Raw genomic sequence first — 8,767 nt, 5'->3', positions numbered from 1 at the left:
TGGAGTTCTAGCGAAATAATTATGATGTTTGTCAACTAGTAAACTGAAATTGGCCGAAAATAGGGCTCAAAGTGGGCTCAATTGCCGTTGCATAAACATTGTCAAGACCGCTAACTTCACGAGATCAAAATTCCATAAGTTTCCATTAAATTTCATACTTTTGGTGTCATTATGATCGGGAAAAAATTCTCTATCTTTTCATAAGAAAAAATAATTTTTTTTTTCCGAAAAATTGTCGACCCTGAGATCAAGTTTAGGAAAGGGCCTCTCTACCCTGAAAGTCTTAATACATGAGAAATTTGCAGATCTCAAGAATGTATGCCCCTCAAGGGCATACATTCTTGATGCTGGAGAGGGGCGCTTGTCTAGGAAATTGGATCTGTGCTCCACTTCCCTGAATTAAGCCTAAATGCCTTCTACCCTTCCCCACCCTTACACAGGCGTTGTATAATCCATGCGGGTTTAGCGTTTCCCATAATAATAATGGTCAGATCAGTTCAATCAAATGCTCAGCTTATTAGAAGCGCTTAAAACCCCTCAAACTGTTCGTTCTGGCACCCAGGCGAGAAATATACGACAATCTACACCCGGAAAATAATGAGGGAATTGGTTGAAAATTTGCACATAGAAATAACCACATATGAGACTGATGGGAATAGTAGATGGTACAGAATAATAACATTGAAGAGTAGTAGCCTAATAAATATACAACGATAGAACTGATTAAAGGTCCAAAACCCTAGCATCATATGAGAGGAAAATACAGGCCAGAAGACAGTGGCCCTACAAAACAAGGGGGTATTCTACAAGTGGTACAAGCAGTCTACAGGTGGTACAGGCAGTTTACAGGTGGTAAAGGCAGTCTACAGTGATTTGGTGAAAATGTGATGTAAAGTGCTTGTGTGGTTGGTAGAGAATCGTTTTGGGAAATCAGATACATGAGATTATCTACGGGAAATCTGCATCACAATAATGTACGAGCGTAAAGATATTTCATAACAAAAGAGTAAATGGGAGCTTACTCAAAAAAATAAATCCCCCAGCTAATCACTTGAACTTTTTTTTAAAGAAAGGCCAAAACCAGAAAGGCAGTTGAAACTATTAACAAAGGAATTACTGATGCTAACAAATGTGTCAATATTTTAAACAATAAATTGGCCAAAGAAAATTACTATTGGCGAATAAATGTGTATAATTATGGGTAGTTGTGGAGGCAGACAAGAGAAGTGACCATGACTTTTACTAACTGGCTTCACAATGTTAGTCAATTGTCCACCATCACCTTCATTGTCTTCCCTTGAATAATGTGAATGTAAGATGCAGAGAAACTCTTTAGTCCCTGCAAAACAAAGTGTTGCTGCCTTATTGTGTTGCTTGTTCTCATATTGTGTTGCTTGTTCTCTTATTTTGTTGCTTGTTGTCTTACTGTGTTGCTTGTTGTCTTACTGTGTTGCTTGTTGTCTTACTGTGTTGCTTGTTGTCTTACTGTGTTGTTACCTTATTGTTTTGCTATCTTATAGTGTTGTTATAATGGTGTTGTGTTGGTACACACCTATTTGTGGTTGCAGTGGTCGAACTTGGTCATAATTGTGACCAGATCTACCCGGAGTTCATTATCTGCAGTTCATTACCTTCGTACCTTGTTCAGGTACAAGGTAATGATGAGATTAAGTGGTCAAGTCACAGCTCCTGGTGTTATGCTAGTGGTGTTATGTTGGTGTTGTGCGAGTGTTGCGTTGTTATGATGGTTTTGTATTGGTGTTATGTTGGTACTGTGTTGTGCTGGTGATGTTATGTTGGGGTTGTTTTGATGTGCAATATATTGGTGTTCTGCTGGTGTTGCATTGCTATGTTGGTGTTATGATGGTGTTGTGGTGTCGTGTTGATGTAGTGTTGGTGTTGTTATGTTGGTGTTATGGTGTTGGTGTTGTGTTGATGTTGTAGTGTTAGTGTTGTGTTGGCGTTATAGTGTTGGTATTGTTTTGGTGTTGTGTGCCGGTGTTGTGTGCTGGTATTGTGTGCTGTGTTGTGCTGTTGTGTGCTGGTGTTGTGCTGATGTTGTGTGCTGGTGTTGTGTGCTTTGTTGTGTGCTGGTATTGTGTGCTGTGTTGTGCGCTGGTGTTGGTGATGTGCTGGTGTTGTGTGGTGTGTGATGTGTTGTGCTGTTGTGTGCTGGTGTTGTGCTGATGTTGTGTGCTGGTGTTGTGTGCTTTGTTGTGTGCTGGTGTTGTGTGCTGTGTTGTGTGCTGGTATTGTGTGCTGGTGTTGTGTGCTGGTGTTGTGTGCTGGTATTGAGTGCTTTGTTGTGTGATGGTGTTGTGTGCTGTGTTGTGTGCTGGTATTGTGTGCTTTGTTGTGTGATGGTGTTGTGCTGATGTGTGCTGTGTTGTGTGCTGGTGTTCTGTGCTGTTTTCTGTGCTGGTGTTGTGTGCTGTGTTGTGTGCTGGTATTTGTGCTGGTGTTGTGTACTGGTGTTGTGTACTGGTGTTGTGTGCTGGCGTTGTGCTGGTGTTGCGTGCTGGTGTGTGTTGGTGTTGTGTGCTGTGTTGTGCTGGTGTTGTGTGCTGGCGTTGTGCTGGTGTTGTGTGCTGGTGTGTGTTGGTGTTGTGCTGGTGGTGCTGTATGCTGGTGTTGTGCTGGTGTCATGTGCTGGTGTTGTTTGCTGGTGTTGTGCTGCTGTTGTTGTATGCTGGTGTTGCGTGTTGGTGTTGTGTTGGTGTTGTGTGCTGGTGTTGTGTTGGTGTTGTGTGCTGGTGTTGTGTTGGTGTTGTGCTGGTGTTGTGTGCTGGTGTTGTGTTCTGGTGTTGTGCTGGTGGTGTTGTATGCTGGTGTTATGCTGGTGTAGTGGTTGTGTTGTGCTGGTGGTGGTGTGTGCTGGCGTTGTGCTGGTGTTGTGTGCTGGCGTTGTGCTGGTGTTGTGTGCTGGTGTTGTTGGCTGTTGTGCTGGTGTTGTGTGCTGGTATTGTGGTGGTGTTGTGTTGGTGTTGTGCTGGTGATGTTGTGTGTTGGTGTTGTGTGCTTGTGCTGTGTTGTGCTGGTGTTGTGTTGTAGTGCTGGTGTTGTACTGGTGTAGTGCTGGTGTTGTGTTTGTGGCGTCATGTGCTGTTGTGCTGGTGTGTACTGGTGTTGTGCTGGTGTTGTGCTGGTGGTGTTGTGTACTGTGTTGTGCTGATGTAGTGCTGGTATTGTGCTGGTGGTGTTGTGTGCTGTGTTGTGCTGGTGGTATGTTGTGCTGGTGTTATGTTGTGCTGGTGGTGTTGTGTGCTGGTGTAGTGCTGGTGTTGTGTCGGTGTAGTGCTGGTGTTGTGCTGGTGGTGTTTTGCTGGTGGTGTTGTGTCCTGGTGTTGTGCTGGTGGTGTTGTGTCCTGGTGTGCTGGTGTTGTGTGCTGGTGTTGTGTTGGTGTAGTGCTGGTGTTGTGCTGATGGTGTTGTGCTGGTGTTGTGCTGGTGTAGTGCTGGTGTTGTGTGCTGTGTTGTGTTGTAGTGCTGGTGTTATGCTGGTTGTGTTGTGTACTGTGTTGTGCTGTAGTGCTGGTGTTGTGCTGGTGGTGTTGTGTTGGTGTATAGCTGGTGTTGTGTTGGTGGTGGTGTGCTGGTGTTGTGTTCGTGTAGTGTTGGTGTAGTGCTGATGGTGTTGTGCTGGTGTATAGCTGGCGTTGTGTGCTGGTGTTATCAACATACTACTCCAGCACCTGCAGTAGCTGGTGTCACCTTTGTCATCAGTGTTATTGGTTATTAAGGTTCTCAGTGCTAATGAGTGTCTATGGGACTGGTTGTGCTTATTCAGAAAGAATAAGATAAGATTTTCTTCAGATTTTTAACCCTGGAGGGTTAGCCACTCAGGATAACCCAAGAAATTCAGTGCGTCATCGAAGACTATCTTATTTCCATGGTGGTCCTTAATCATGTCCCCCAGGATGCCACCCACATCAGCCGACTAACAACCAGGTGCCTATTTGCTGCTAGGTGAACAGGACAACAGGTGTATAAGAAAACGCGTCGATATGTTTCCACCCAGCCGGGAATCGAACCCGGACGCTCAGCGTGTGAAGTGAGAGCTTTGCCAGCCAGGACACGGGGCTCCGTAGCCCCGTGTCATTCCAACAGTGAGATACTGGAAACTTGTATCCTGGAAGACAGCATGCACTGGTCCATCCTGGAAGACAGCATGCAGTGGTTCATCCTGGAAGACAGCATGCAGTGGTTCATCCTGGCAGACAGCATGCAGTGGTTCATCCTGGAAGACAGCATGCAGTGGTTCATCCTGGCAGACAGCATGCAGTGGTTCATCCTGGAAGACAGCATGCAGTGGTTCATCCTGGAAGACAGCATGCAGTGGTTCATCTTGGAAGACAGCATGCAGTGGTTCATCCTGGCAGACAGCATGCAGTGGTTCATCCTGGCAGACAGCATGCAGTGGCTCATCCTGGCAGACAGCATGCAGTGGTTCATCCTGGAAGACAGCATGCAGTGGTTCATCCTGGCAGACAGCATGCAGTGGTTCATCCTGGAAGACAGCATGCAGTGGTTCATCCTGGCAGACAGCATGCAGTGGTTCATCCTGGAAGACAGCATGCAGTGGTTCATCCTGGAAGACAGCATGCAGTGGCTCATCCTGGCAGACAGCATGCAGTGGTTCATCCTGGAAGACAGCATGCAGTGGTTCATCCTGGAAGACAGCATGCAGTGGTTCATCCTGGCAGACAGCATGCAGTGGTTCATCCTGGAAGACAGCATGCAGTGGCTCATCCTGGAAGAGAGCATGCAGTGGTTCATCCTGGCAGACAGCATGCAGTGGCTCATCCTGGCAGACAGCATGCAGTGGTTCATCCTGGAAGACAGCATGCAGTGGCTCATCCTGGAAGAGAGCATGCAGTGGTTCATCCTGGAAGACAGCATGCAGTGGTTCATCCTGGCAGACAGCATGCAGTGGCAGACAGCATGCTCATCCTGGAAGACAGCATGCAGTGGTTCATCCTGGAAGACAGCATGCAGTGGTTCATCCTGGCAGACAGCATGCAGTGGTTCATCCTGGAAGACAGCATGCAGTGGTTCATCCTGGCAGACAGCATGCAGTGGTTCATCCTGGAAGACAGCATGCAGTGGTTCATCCTGGAAGACAGCATGCAGTGGTTCATCCTGGAAGACAGCATGCAGTGGTCCATCCTGGAAGACAGCATGCAGTGGTTCATCCTGGAAGACAGCATGCAGTGGTTCATCCTGGAAGACAGCATGCAGTGGTCCATCCTGGAAGACAGCATGCAGTGGTCCATCCTGGCAGACAGCATGCAGTGGTCCATCCTGGAAGACAGCATGCAGTGGTCCATCCTGGAAGACAGCATGCAGTGGTTCATCCTGGAAGACAGCATGCAGTGGTTCATCCTGGCAGACAGCACAGCATGGCAGACAGCATGCAATGGTCCATCCTGGAAGACAGCATGCAGTGGTCCATCCTGGAAGACAGCATGCAGTGGTTCATCCTGGAAGACAGCATGCAGTGGTCCATCCTGGAAGACAGCATGCAGTGGTCCATCCTGGAAGACAGCATGCAATGGTCCATCCTGGAAGACAGCATGCAGTGGTCCATCCTGGAAGACAGCATGCAGTGGTTCATCCTGGAAGACAGTGAAGATGGACCACTGGCTGTCTGTCGGTCTCTGCCAGTTAATCTTTGCACTTCATGGAACTAATAATCTGCCAGTTAATCTTTGCACTTCATGGAACTAATAATCTCATGTTAATCTTTGCACTTCATGGAACTAATAATCTCATGTTAATGTCCAAAGTAATTTTTATTTTATTTTATTTACAAACTGTATATACAGAAACCATGTAGTACATTACAACCAAAATAAAACAGTGTGAACATATATATAATACATACACAGTACTCCTCTCTATACACCAGAAAAAGAACCCACATTAATAAACATCCAAGAAAACTAATACATAATGTTACATCACAACATAGTGGTTCTAACACATAATAAGAATGTATAAATGAAAACAAAACACATAGCTTAAATAGTAACACAAGGAAACATATAGTTTAAGATGCGTTTCACAGAGACGCAGACTAAAACAGAAGCTTATGGAAGTCTAGAAATGAAACATTATAACAACCCGGATGCAACATCCCTGTACAAATCATTATTAAAAGAATACAGCACACACTGCAACCCCCCCCCCCTCCCCATATTCATAATAGCTGTATCTGCCCTCACCAGCCATCATAACCAAACCTATAAATAATATTAATTAACGTATATGAATATAAAAACATCCGTAAACACGCTTCATACATAACCACATCTCTGGAAAACAGCCCCTCAAGGAAGGTTCCTTGATGTTGGTGAGGGGCTCTTGATTTAGGGAATTGGATCTGTGCTCCAGTTCCCCGAATTAAGCCTGAATGCCTTCCACATATCCCCCCCCCAGGCGCTGTATAATCCTCCGGGTTTAGCGCTTCCCCCTTGATTATAATAATAATAATAATCTGGAAAACAGAGGAAGTACAATTGCCAAAGATAATACATTAGGCACAATATGAACTTGCACAATCATATCTCACACAAGAGGCTCACTCTCACATAAAGTACAAGAAAACATACCTGTTTAAAGATAAAGCTCCACTGTACTCATACCTATGTCCTGAATGGAGTCTTGAAGCCTTACCTCCCTCCCTGTGCTGCACAACCCACCAGGTTTAGCACATCCCCACATTATAGTAAAAAGAATCATACACTCACCCACAACTTGAGTCACACTCAACCTTACGTAACACATGACATGAAAAGTTCCTCAGTCACCAATACACTCGCCGACCCCACACAACTGGCATCACATCTTTGTCCACCAAATGCTCGATTCACGCCCACACAATCCTCAAGAAGCCTGCTTCGTTATATCCCCTTAAAACCATAACGCCCATAAGTCTTCGACTCTAAAGCTACAATATCCCTCCGAAAAATTGAAATACCATCTGTCCCCGGTGATTACCTTATTCCTCCTTTGTGTTCCATAAAATATCGCTGCCAGGGCCCTAATACGCTCCCTCACCGGCGCTCTACGTAATACCCACGAAGTATACACGAGTCGGCGACCAGATAGCCCATCTCATTCTGCACTGGCACTCCTCCCCCCACATCTAAGCTTAATGCCCATAAAACACTAATTCCACCCCCACCCACCATATGTAAAACCCTGCTAAACCACTCTCTCACTGGTTCCAACTTCGCACAAAAATATACGGCATGATACTCGGTGTCAATATCCCCACACACACAACACTCCCTTCCCTCCTGCACATGCCTATAACCTAACACCTCCCCCGACAGCAATATATTATGGAGAAATTTAAATATTACCTCCCACACCACAGCCTTCAATCGCAACCCTTTCAGGCGCCTCCATATATCGCCCCATGCATACATAGGATACATACCCTCAACCCTAGCAACCACCTCCCCACCACCCACCCTAGCCAGTTTACTTATCTTGACCCCACGTGGTTCCCTAGCAAAACACAATAATGTCAATATTCCCTCACACACCTGCACATCCCTACCCAGCACCCAACGTCCCAAATTCCTTCTCACCTATGCCAAACCTGTACCTGCAATCCTACCCTCCCTCAAATAACTGTGTTTAACGTACATAGCCAACAACCTGTAATGCAGCTCCATTAACCCCGGCCCTTCCTGGCATACCAGGAGACACACAACATTTTTCGATAACCAGTCACACCCCGAACCCCAAATATATTGGAACACGTGCTTCAACAGTCGCTTCTTATCACATGTTTCCAATGGATATATACCAGCTACATGCCACAGCTTACCATACAATACAACATTCACCACAATCGCCCGCTGGTGTATCGTCAAACCCCCAGTATGCAATCCCGCCAATCGACCCAAAACCCTATCCACTGCTTCTTTCGAATTCACCTCCCATGCCTCTTGAAGCTTTCCCATGTGAACAATTCCACACACCTTAAGACGATTTATATTATACAAACTAATATAAATCCTTGCCAGAATTTGGCATTGCAAAATTAATATTATACACAATAATATAATTAGCTACACTTGGCTTATCCAAATTAATATTGTAATAATTATAATCCACTACACATTAAGTAAATTTGTGAACTTAACATCCACCTCCTTCTGTCATTTCACATATAATTATTAAGTAATTAACTAATTAATGACTTCACTAATTACCTCCGGTTCAAGAAGGACCAACGGGCAAATTAAATGTGGAAAATTACATTTATCTGAATGTATCATTATGTACATAACAGTAAATGAACAAAGATAATTATCATTTATCAGTTAGACAAGTAGGAATTTGGGACACCTAGGTCGCAAAAAATGTCCCCCTTCGATACCTACCACTGTCATATCCACAAGTTGCTCTGGACCTATTAATTACAAATGAAATATGTATCACCAGGAATGCTGGTAAATATATAAATTTGTGGACTGTATATTAAAATTAAAAAAAGGATTATATATATACACATATACATAACAGAAAGAGAATATCTTAATATCACTCACCAATTTGACTGGAGATTAAGGTGTATCATACTCAGAAAACCTCACTAACTAAATTTATGAAAATACTGGCCAGAATTATAACATAAATCTAAATAGCTTATCTGAGGTTCCTGGAGCAGTCTTGTCCAGTCGTCTGATATCTCAAGTTATGCAGGAATGCACATCCAACAATTTCGCCTCCTATTTGAGAGGTGTCAGCC

Source organism: Cherax quadricarinatus, chromosome 70 (genome assembly GCF_038502225.1).
Source record: "Cherax quadricarinatus isolate ZL_2023a chromosome 70, ASM3850222v1, whole genome shotgun sequence".
NCBI classification, from domain to species: domain Eukaryota; kingdom Metazoa; phylum Arthropoda; class Malacostraca; order Decapoda; family Parastacidae; genus Cherax; species Cherax quadricarinatus.
This window is presented reverse-complemented; position numbering follows the sequence as displayed.